Below are 7,870 nucleotides of genomic sequence, written 5' to 3'. Positions count from 1 at the left end.
TTTGTTTTCTGGCCAAAACTAACGCAGCGGACCCTCGCTCAGTGTCGATTGACCTACAAGCAATAGCACCATCCCTCCCATAGCAAGTGCTGCATTGTTGCGCGGACGCGGTCGCTAAGCTTGAATTTCCACGTCTCGTATTAAACCTGGTAGTTTGCGGTCATATCGAAGCTTAAAGGTCAACAGTGTTTGTTGATGAGCGAGCGATTATGCGCAGTTGCGATGGGTTTTGTGGAGCTAGCGAGTAAGAAGCAGAAGCACACGTTACCTGCAGATTAGCCGATGGCAATTTGAAGCGGATTCGTCGATTATTCTCGAATTTATAGCGCTTCGCGTGAAGGCGCGTGGAGATGGTCCGTTTGTTTTGTAGCCAGCCTTTAATCCTTCTTTAGTGGATAGTACCTACCGTTGCAAAACTCAAAAAAATGCCACTTTAACCGCCCAGGAAAGACAAGGATACGTTCAGTTAAAGGTATCTCAACTTTGTTTTGTTATATTTTGACTTTTGGACTATTTTAGTTCATGGGAGTTTCAACGACTCATCCTATTTTGTCCATGTGAATATTAATATATTCATTAGACACATACTACGTCTGGGCCGCCTGTGGTGACATGTGCACTGAAATATTGGAACATCTGACATGTAATTTCAATAGAACACGTGTACTTCTGTACGTGTCTCTTTGTTAGACGACGACTATTTTACAATTCAAAAGAACAACTGTTATGCTCTATTCATTCAGCTTGATTTACAACATGTGTTTTTCTAAAAGTCCAGGAACCAAAATAGGAAGTATTGTATTTTCAGCATAAAGGAATAGACTTTTAACCAATCGAATTGTAACGGGTTGGTCAGCTAGCACGTGTACTTTTGAATAGGTTTTTGTGTTCCTTTGTGATAATCGAACGCCTGTGTTTACTGTAGACTGTATAAAAGTAGTGCTTAAACTGTTGTAAATCGATTACCTAACCTGCAATTACCTAGCCTGCGATTACCTGCACGATTACCTACGATTACATGTGAAGTACTTTCTACGAGGTTTACTCTACAATAAAGAAGTTGCAGCATTACAGAAAAGTCTCAGTTCTTGTCCAACCTTCGTACCTTGAGACGTGGAAATTAAACCCTGTACCTCTGGCAGTTGTAACCAGTGCCAGCAGCGAGCCAGTCGCTCTACCGAATTGCAGTTTCCCCCGTCAATAACTTCCATTTAGCAGAACACTATTTGCTGATTCTCGCGCCCTCGCGAAGAGCTTTAGTTCCGTTGTTTTCCTAATTCGACTTTCCCACCAATTTGGTTTGACAGGCCGAAAAGCCGCTTGACACAGTGAAATTTCCTCTCGTTACAGTAATCATATTTACAAATTCCAGCCAGAAGAAGACCTGTGTACAGCTGTGTCTATTGTTTTAAACTCAAATTTAGCCATTTTCTCGCCGGTATTTGTGAATATGTTACTTTAGGTCGAGGCTAACCCTGTATGAATGAGTCTTCAGTGCTTCTACTCATCGGCCTTGACGAATTCGAAACTGGATCAGTTGACGTTAAAATAACGTGCCGGGACTTTGTTATTTTCGATTGCAAGGAATATTTACAGAACAAGTTGGAAATAGGGTTAAAGAAGTTGGACGATCATTAAATTATATGCGCCTAGGTAAAAAATTTTAAAGACACAAAGAAATCCCTGACATGTGTTTGTTCCTGACACATTGAAGAATCGATCATCCCTAAAAATTCTCGTTCAATCGTGCAAATTCTATTTGAGTTTTAGATTTTGAGAGCTGATTCGGAGGTTTCCATTAAAAAAAGTTAAACAAAAAAAAAACGGAAAATAGTTGTTTTATTAAAATATTAGCCAGTTCAATAAGCTTATAAACAAGGCTCTACCAGAGAAGACAGCTTCGTATTTTTCTCTGCAGTGTAGCAACTAAAATTTATAATGTTTCAAGTCCAATATTTTTAAAATGTAAATGTATGAGTGTTCATATCAGGCTATGCAAATACAGGAAAAAAATTTCTACTGCTTTTATAAATTAACTTTCCCGAGAAAAAAAATCTTTGTTATGGCACTGATAAAAGGAGAAATTCTTATTTTATTATTTTCGCCAAAAACAAACAAACAAACAGAAAGAACGTTGGCAGGGACACCGCAACAGCTGTGGCCAATTACAGCGGGCCCGGCCAGTCGCGAAGTCTTGTACAGGAAATCTTGCTCGCGTTATCAGTTCTTGTTTTGCAAAAATGATGCTTTCCAAAATACGGATTTTTCTTAAGCGAAAAAAATTGACACAGCATGTTTAAGATTTTCCAAGTTTGAGCAGACGAGGGAACGAACTTGTCGAGTTTTCAACTCAAAAACTTTTTCAAATTCGTGCTTGCGTAATTAGCGAGCGAAAATCAAAACATCTTGACGTCAAAACCATGTTTACATACTCTCATGCAAACACGCCTTTTCGGCTAATTTTAATAGAGCGCGCGTACTATCTTATTACTATCTTATTTTAGAAAAACGTATGCATTTTGTATATATGTTGGTCAATAAAGAAATTTCAATCTCGCAAAAAGGCCTCTTTATCGAAGGTGATTTGCTAAAATCCCACGCATAATTCATAATCACCAGCTATTGTCGACCAAATTTGGAAGAATTTTTGCAATGTGTGAAAAATGACGTCAGCTGTGCAACAAAATCGCTAGATTATTGAACAGTTAACCGAGAAGACCTGGGACGAGGTTGAGTTGTTTTTTTGTAGTGAGTACAAAATGGCGGAACATTTCATTCGTTTCACGAGGAAGAAATAGGCGAACTATTGGCTAAAAGCATAGAAATAAGAGCAAGAAGATAACTCGACGGGCGACATCTCCTACTTGGAGAATATTTGCAGAACTGAACAATCCTTTATCTCCTAAACTTGCCAATAAAGATGCACTATCGAAGATGCACTCAACATTGATGGAGGTAAACATGTTTTAGCTTGTTTTTAAACTAGGAATTATTTTGAATGAATAATAACACAATTATTGAAATCGGCTTTCGTATCATCTGAAGAATTATGGAGATCTCGGAGGCTGTTATTCGCCTCGGCCGGAGATAACACCCTCCTCGATCTCCATAATTCTCCAGATGATACTCAACCTCATTCATTGTTAGTTATAATGTACCACAACAAAAAAGACTATATTGTTTGCGGCTTGCTCTGTTTGCTGCAAATAGTGTTTGACAATGAATCAACAAACTCAATTATTATTATTTTTTGTTTTGTTTTTTTTTCTTTTTTACATAGCGGTCTGCTATGTAGCTGGCCACACAGCCGCTTTCACAATAGTTTCAATTCAGCATAAATTACAGACAAATAGAACGAGGCCCTACCCAGCAAAGGTGAGAGCAAACATCCGCATCTTATAGTCAAGGGTGGGGGGAGTGGGTAAAGAGAAGAAGGAGGCGATTAACTGATTCTGTCGGTTTTGTTGAGTCCGCCATAAACCATGAGGAACAGATAGATCTCCAAGAGCGTTCCCAGAATGTTTAATATGATGCACCCCCTATTGAAATACCCAAGCCAGCATAATATTTCGGTTTAAATATTAACCAGGGGACAGCATAAAGTTTTTATTCTCTGTACAATTATATCTTTGTACCACCGATACTTATATCAGCTCTTTGAGCTACCCACCTTGTGTGGCAATGACCATTCCATGGTTCAGCCACGTCATTGCGACATACCACAGAATAATATTCGTTGCACTGATGATAATTCCTTCGGTTGGCGATTTAAAATAAAACATCGGGCCTGAAAAAAAATAATGAATAAATCACTAATAATGCATTAATCAATTAATGAATTAAAAATAAGAAACGAGATATTAAAAATTAAAGAGCGACCACTTTTAATGTGAGTGTTCGTGTAATGGCTCCCGTTATCGGAATTGTCTTAGAGGGGACGGCCATGGTGTTTGCATGATCCTTTGCGATATTTCTACTATAAGACTTGAGCAAGGTGTAAAACCTCCCACTTTGACAGTTATGACTGCGAAAATTAATGTTGCCTCGCCCTCTTTCCAGGGTGGCCTTAAACAATTGATCGCTCCTTCGCACGTGAACGTTTTTTAATTGCAAGGCTTGGTATCCTTTAGTAAAACATCGTCGGTGAATAAAACTACATGTTATAGTGACATCTGCTGGTACAATTATCTCAACAACAAAGGGGTCGGGCATCAAGAAGCACTGCATTGTGTGGCTGCGGTCCCTGCATTCATAGTTTTTATATTGATTCCTATATCGGTATAAAACAAGGCCTTGAGACTGAACAAACTCGTATTTGGATAAGGATCGTATTTATAGTCGAATCCGTGAAAATGCCTTTAAAATAAAAGAAGTATTTTTTTATTATTACTTCCTTATCTCTACGCAATTTCATGTTACCTCCCTAATTAATTAAGAAGCCTTAGTTTTATCGGTAGATTTCTTTAAGAACCAAAGAAATAAATTAATAATACAACCGAAAAGAGGTGAAAGTGAAAGAAGCAAGAAGAAGGTACTGTTCTCGTCATATATTTTCTCCTTTTCTTTGATAGCGTATTGTTATTTTATTATCTATAATCTATATTTTAACATGGATTTTTGATTAGATCGAAGGATCTATCTAATTCACATTAAGTATTTTTAAATTTAAACATGATTCACATCTTTTTGGTGATATGTTACAAGAAGTTTCATGTCTTTCATAAAAGCGATTCTAGTTGGTCTCGTGATTAATCAAGGCAGAAAAATTTATAACGGAAAACATGAATGTTTGACCAAAGAAAATGTTACGGAGATGTTAGTAGACGTCATCATCTTTGTTTATGAAGTACCATGCATATTTTGGCATTATATTAATGTTGACGAAGTAAGTTAAATCACTCTCAAAAAATTATTACAAAGTGCGATGGCATTTTTACAAATTGCGACAGCTTAGTTTATTACAAAGTGCGATGGACTGTTATTACAAATTGCGACCTCTTTTTTATTACAAATTGCGACAGGTATTACAAAGTGCAATGGATTTTTTACAAAAGCGACAGGTAGTACAAAGTGCGATGATTATTACGAATTGCGACAGTACACGTGGACATACGACGACGAATTTTCCTCCCTCTTTTTGAACCTGAATAAAATCCTTGAGAATTCAACTCCAGGAAAAGTCGCCTGCATTTGACATATTGAGCGGGTCTAAATAGACGCGATTAAGTTTGAAAGAACGCAAATTCATTTTTTACAGACGTTTTTACTGCCGTCGTCGTCGTCGTTTCTTAAGGTCCTTAACGTCCTGGTCTACAGCGTTCAAAGTGAGGCCGAAGATATTCTGTTATAGTCTCTCCCTTGCCAATTGTATGGAAGTAAAAATGGAACTTTGAAAATTTGCTTTTTTGCAATCCTCATTGTCTTACCCAGCGTTTTGCTCAAAATATATGGATTCTCACATACCTGTTTCGTTTTAAAGTAATTTGCGTTTTTCAAGACAAAAAATTCAGTTTAAGAGTACTTAAAGAGATCAAACTGCATCTACTCTTTCTAAAAGCATGCATTTTTCTTTGTTAAGAATTGTTTGAAAATGAGGCCCTAGTTTTAGCTTATAAAAAGATTATTAGACAAATATGATATCAGCTTTTCAAAAGTTCCAAGAAAGACAGTACCTGAAAAATATTTGCTCTTCTATATCTTTGTTTTGTTTCGACCAAAGCTTCCCATGAAACAATTTCATTTTCTCTCTTTTATTTCGTTTAAGGAAAAAAAAAAACCAACATCCCGCTGTATATACCGTCCCCCGTATTGCCATTTTGTCTATCAATATTCGAAATATTTCTTGCTAATTTTAGCTAACGATCGTCACCTTTTTATTTGTCTATGACGAGGCTTCATTCACCATCTGGACCGTAAAAGCCCCTGCGGAGCATTCATTCAAGACAACGATTTCCTTTCAGGTTTTCAGAATCGGTAATTAAGTAACCTTACAGCTTTTACATTAAGGAATCAGAGCTCAAAACAAAACTGAACGACCGTGAAATGTTGTGGTCAGCACATTATGGCGAGATTAAAACTTCTACGAAAGTAGTCAGTTTAATTTCCATTGTACTATTTATATCTTAAAACTTAAGAAAGAGAAAATTTAACTTTTTCACCACTTTTTTTTTGTTTGGCCACTACAGATGTGAATATAAAAGGTTTAATGAGTCAACAGATATCACTTTGCTCAAGGGTGATTGTAAGGTCCAATCTTCGAAAAGCAGATTCTCTACGCCTAGCAGTGTCAATTCTGTGGATCCTGTTGCACAAGTACAGTTGAACTGAAAGTTCACTCAGAAGACAAATTTCAAAACCCACTTCTAGCTTATTTAATTTAGCAAACACTTGTGGCGACCCAGATTTAGCCTCAAGCGGAGCTCCACTCGGGCGCGCTAGCGTAACCCCATATATAAGAATTTTTGGTTACCTATCAATCCGAGAAATTCTGGTAGTCACGTGACCGTACGTTTGCCCGCCCGACCGCCCGATCCACCCGTCTGTCCGCACCACAGGGAAACCAGTGTGAAATGTCATACTATCTAGCCGGCGTGTGAACCTGCAACATGATACTGCACATCCATTCTATGGTCAATTGACAGCTGTCAAAATAGGGTATCCGCTGCCAGTATCACATCACTGTATCCCTGTATCATGGACTCAGTTGTCCTCCCATTGAGGTTACGTGTTTTTCTGAAGCTCTCCAGTGACAAGTTACTAGTTTTCAACTGGTCACTGGCTCAATTTCAATTTTTTTCAACGGGAAATGGATCGACTTTTTCTTGATTACTGAGAAAGAAGAATTCCCTCCGCGAGCCGTTTCTTGATAGTCCCAGTAATTACTGGGTCCGGAAAGCTGTTTCATTATGGATCGAGGTTTTAATCACATTGAAAGTAATAAAACAAACCCATGGTTAGACAAAGCTTTTATGAGCTACAGGCCGCACTACTGGACTATCATGATCATTCTCCGCCACCTTTGATTTCAAATTATGACTTCGGGCGCAAAACTTTCACCAGTTTGCAGGCGAGGAAGGCAGTTGCAATAAACTTTGGCTTTGCTTAACATAATCACGCTTTGTCACCCTTGGTCGCTTTTTTTGCATACGATCTTTCGTCTAGAAAAATCAGTTAGTTTTTGTTTTCCCGCTATTAGATGCCAGACGGTCCAGGTGTTAAACATAATATTCACTGTTATTTTTGTTTGGAGCTCTAAAAATGTAAAAGCATTATCAAAAACAAAACAAGATGGCTTAATAATCGATTATGTAGACTTGAAAAGAGACTCAGTGTCTTCAGTGAGGGCTCAGCGAGAGTACTCACGGTCCAGATGGTGTCTCCAAACAGTTCTTTTGTCCCTTACATAAAAATTTTAACGTAAATACAAATTATTCCAACCTTTACGATTGTTAATCAAAACAAGTAAGCCGGAATATTTCGATTATTGCTAGATAAAATGACAATATGTTATTAAACGCTGACAGCGGGATCTTTGTCTTTTTCTTCCGACGAAATGAGATAAAAGAAAATTACATTGTTTTAATGAGAAAGTATGGTCGAAACAAGATGAAGATAAAGAGCATCAGTTGTCTTTAAGGTACTGTATTTCTTTTTTTTTTTAGCTTTTGAACAACTACATATAAAACTTGTTTAACTGATAATTTTATGATTCAAAGGGCCTTTTTAAAACAAAAACCAGGGGTTCACTATACAGTGACTGTAAACGAAAGAACAAGCTTTATTTTATGCAGACAATATTCTTTAGCTAAATGCTCTGTCTTTAAAACGGGAACTTCCACATACTATAAGCGTCCCCGGCTAAGGGAATGAG

The sequence above is a fragment of the Porites lutea genome, chromosome 3, assembly GCF_958299795.1.
Source record: "Porites lutea chromosome 3, jaPorLute2.1, whole genome shotgun sequence".
In the NCBI taxonomy this organism is placed as follows: Eukaryota; Metazoa; Cnidaria; class Anthozoa; order Scleractinia; family Poritidae; genus Porites; species Porites lutea.
The sequence above is the reverse complement of the archived record's forward strand: the minus strand, read 5'-3'. Positions refer to the sequence as shown.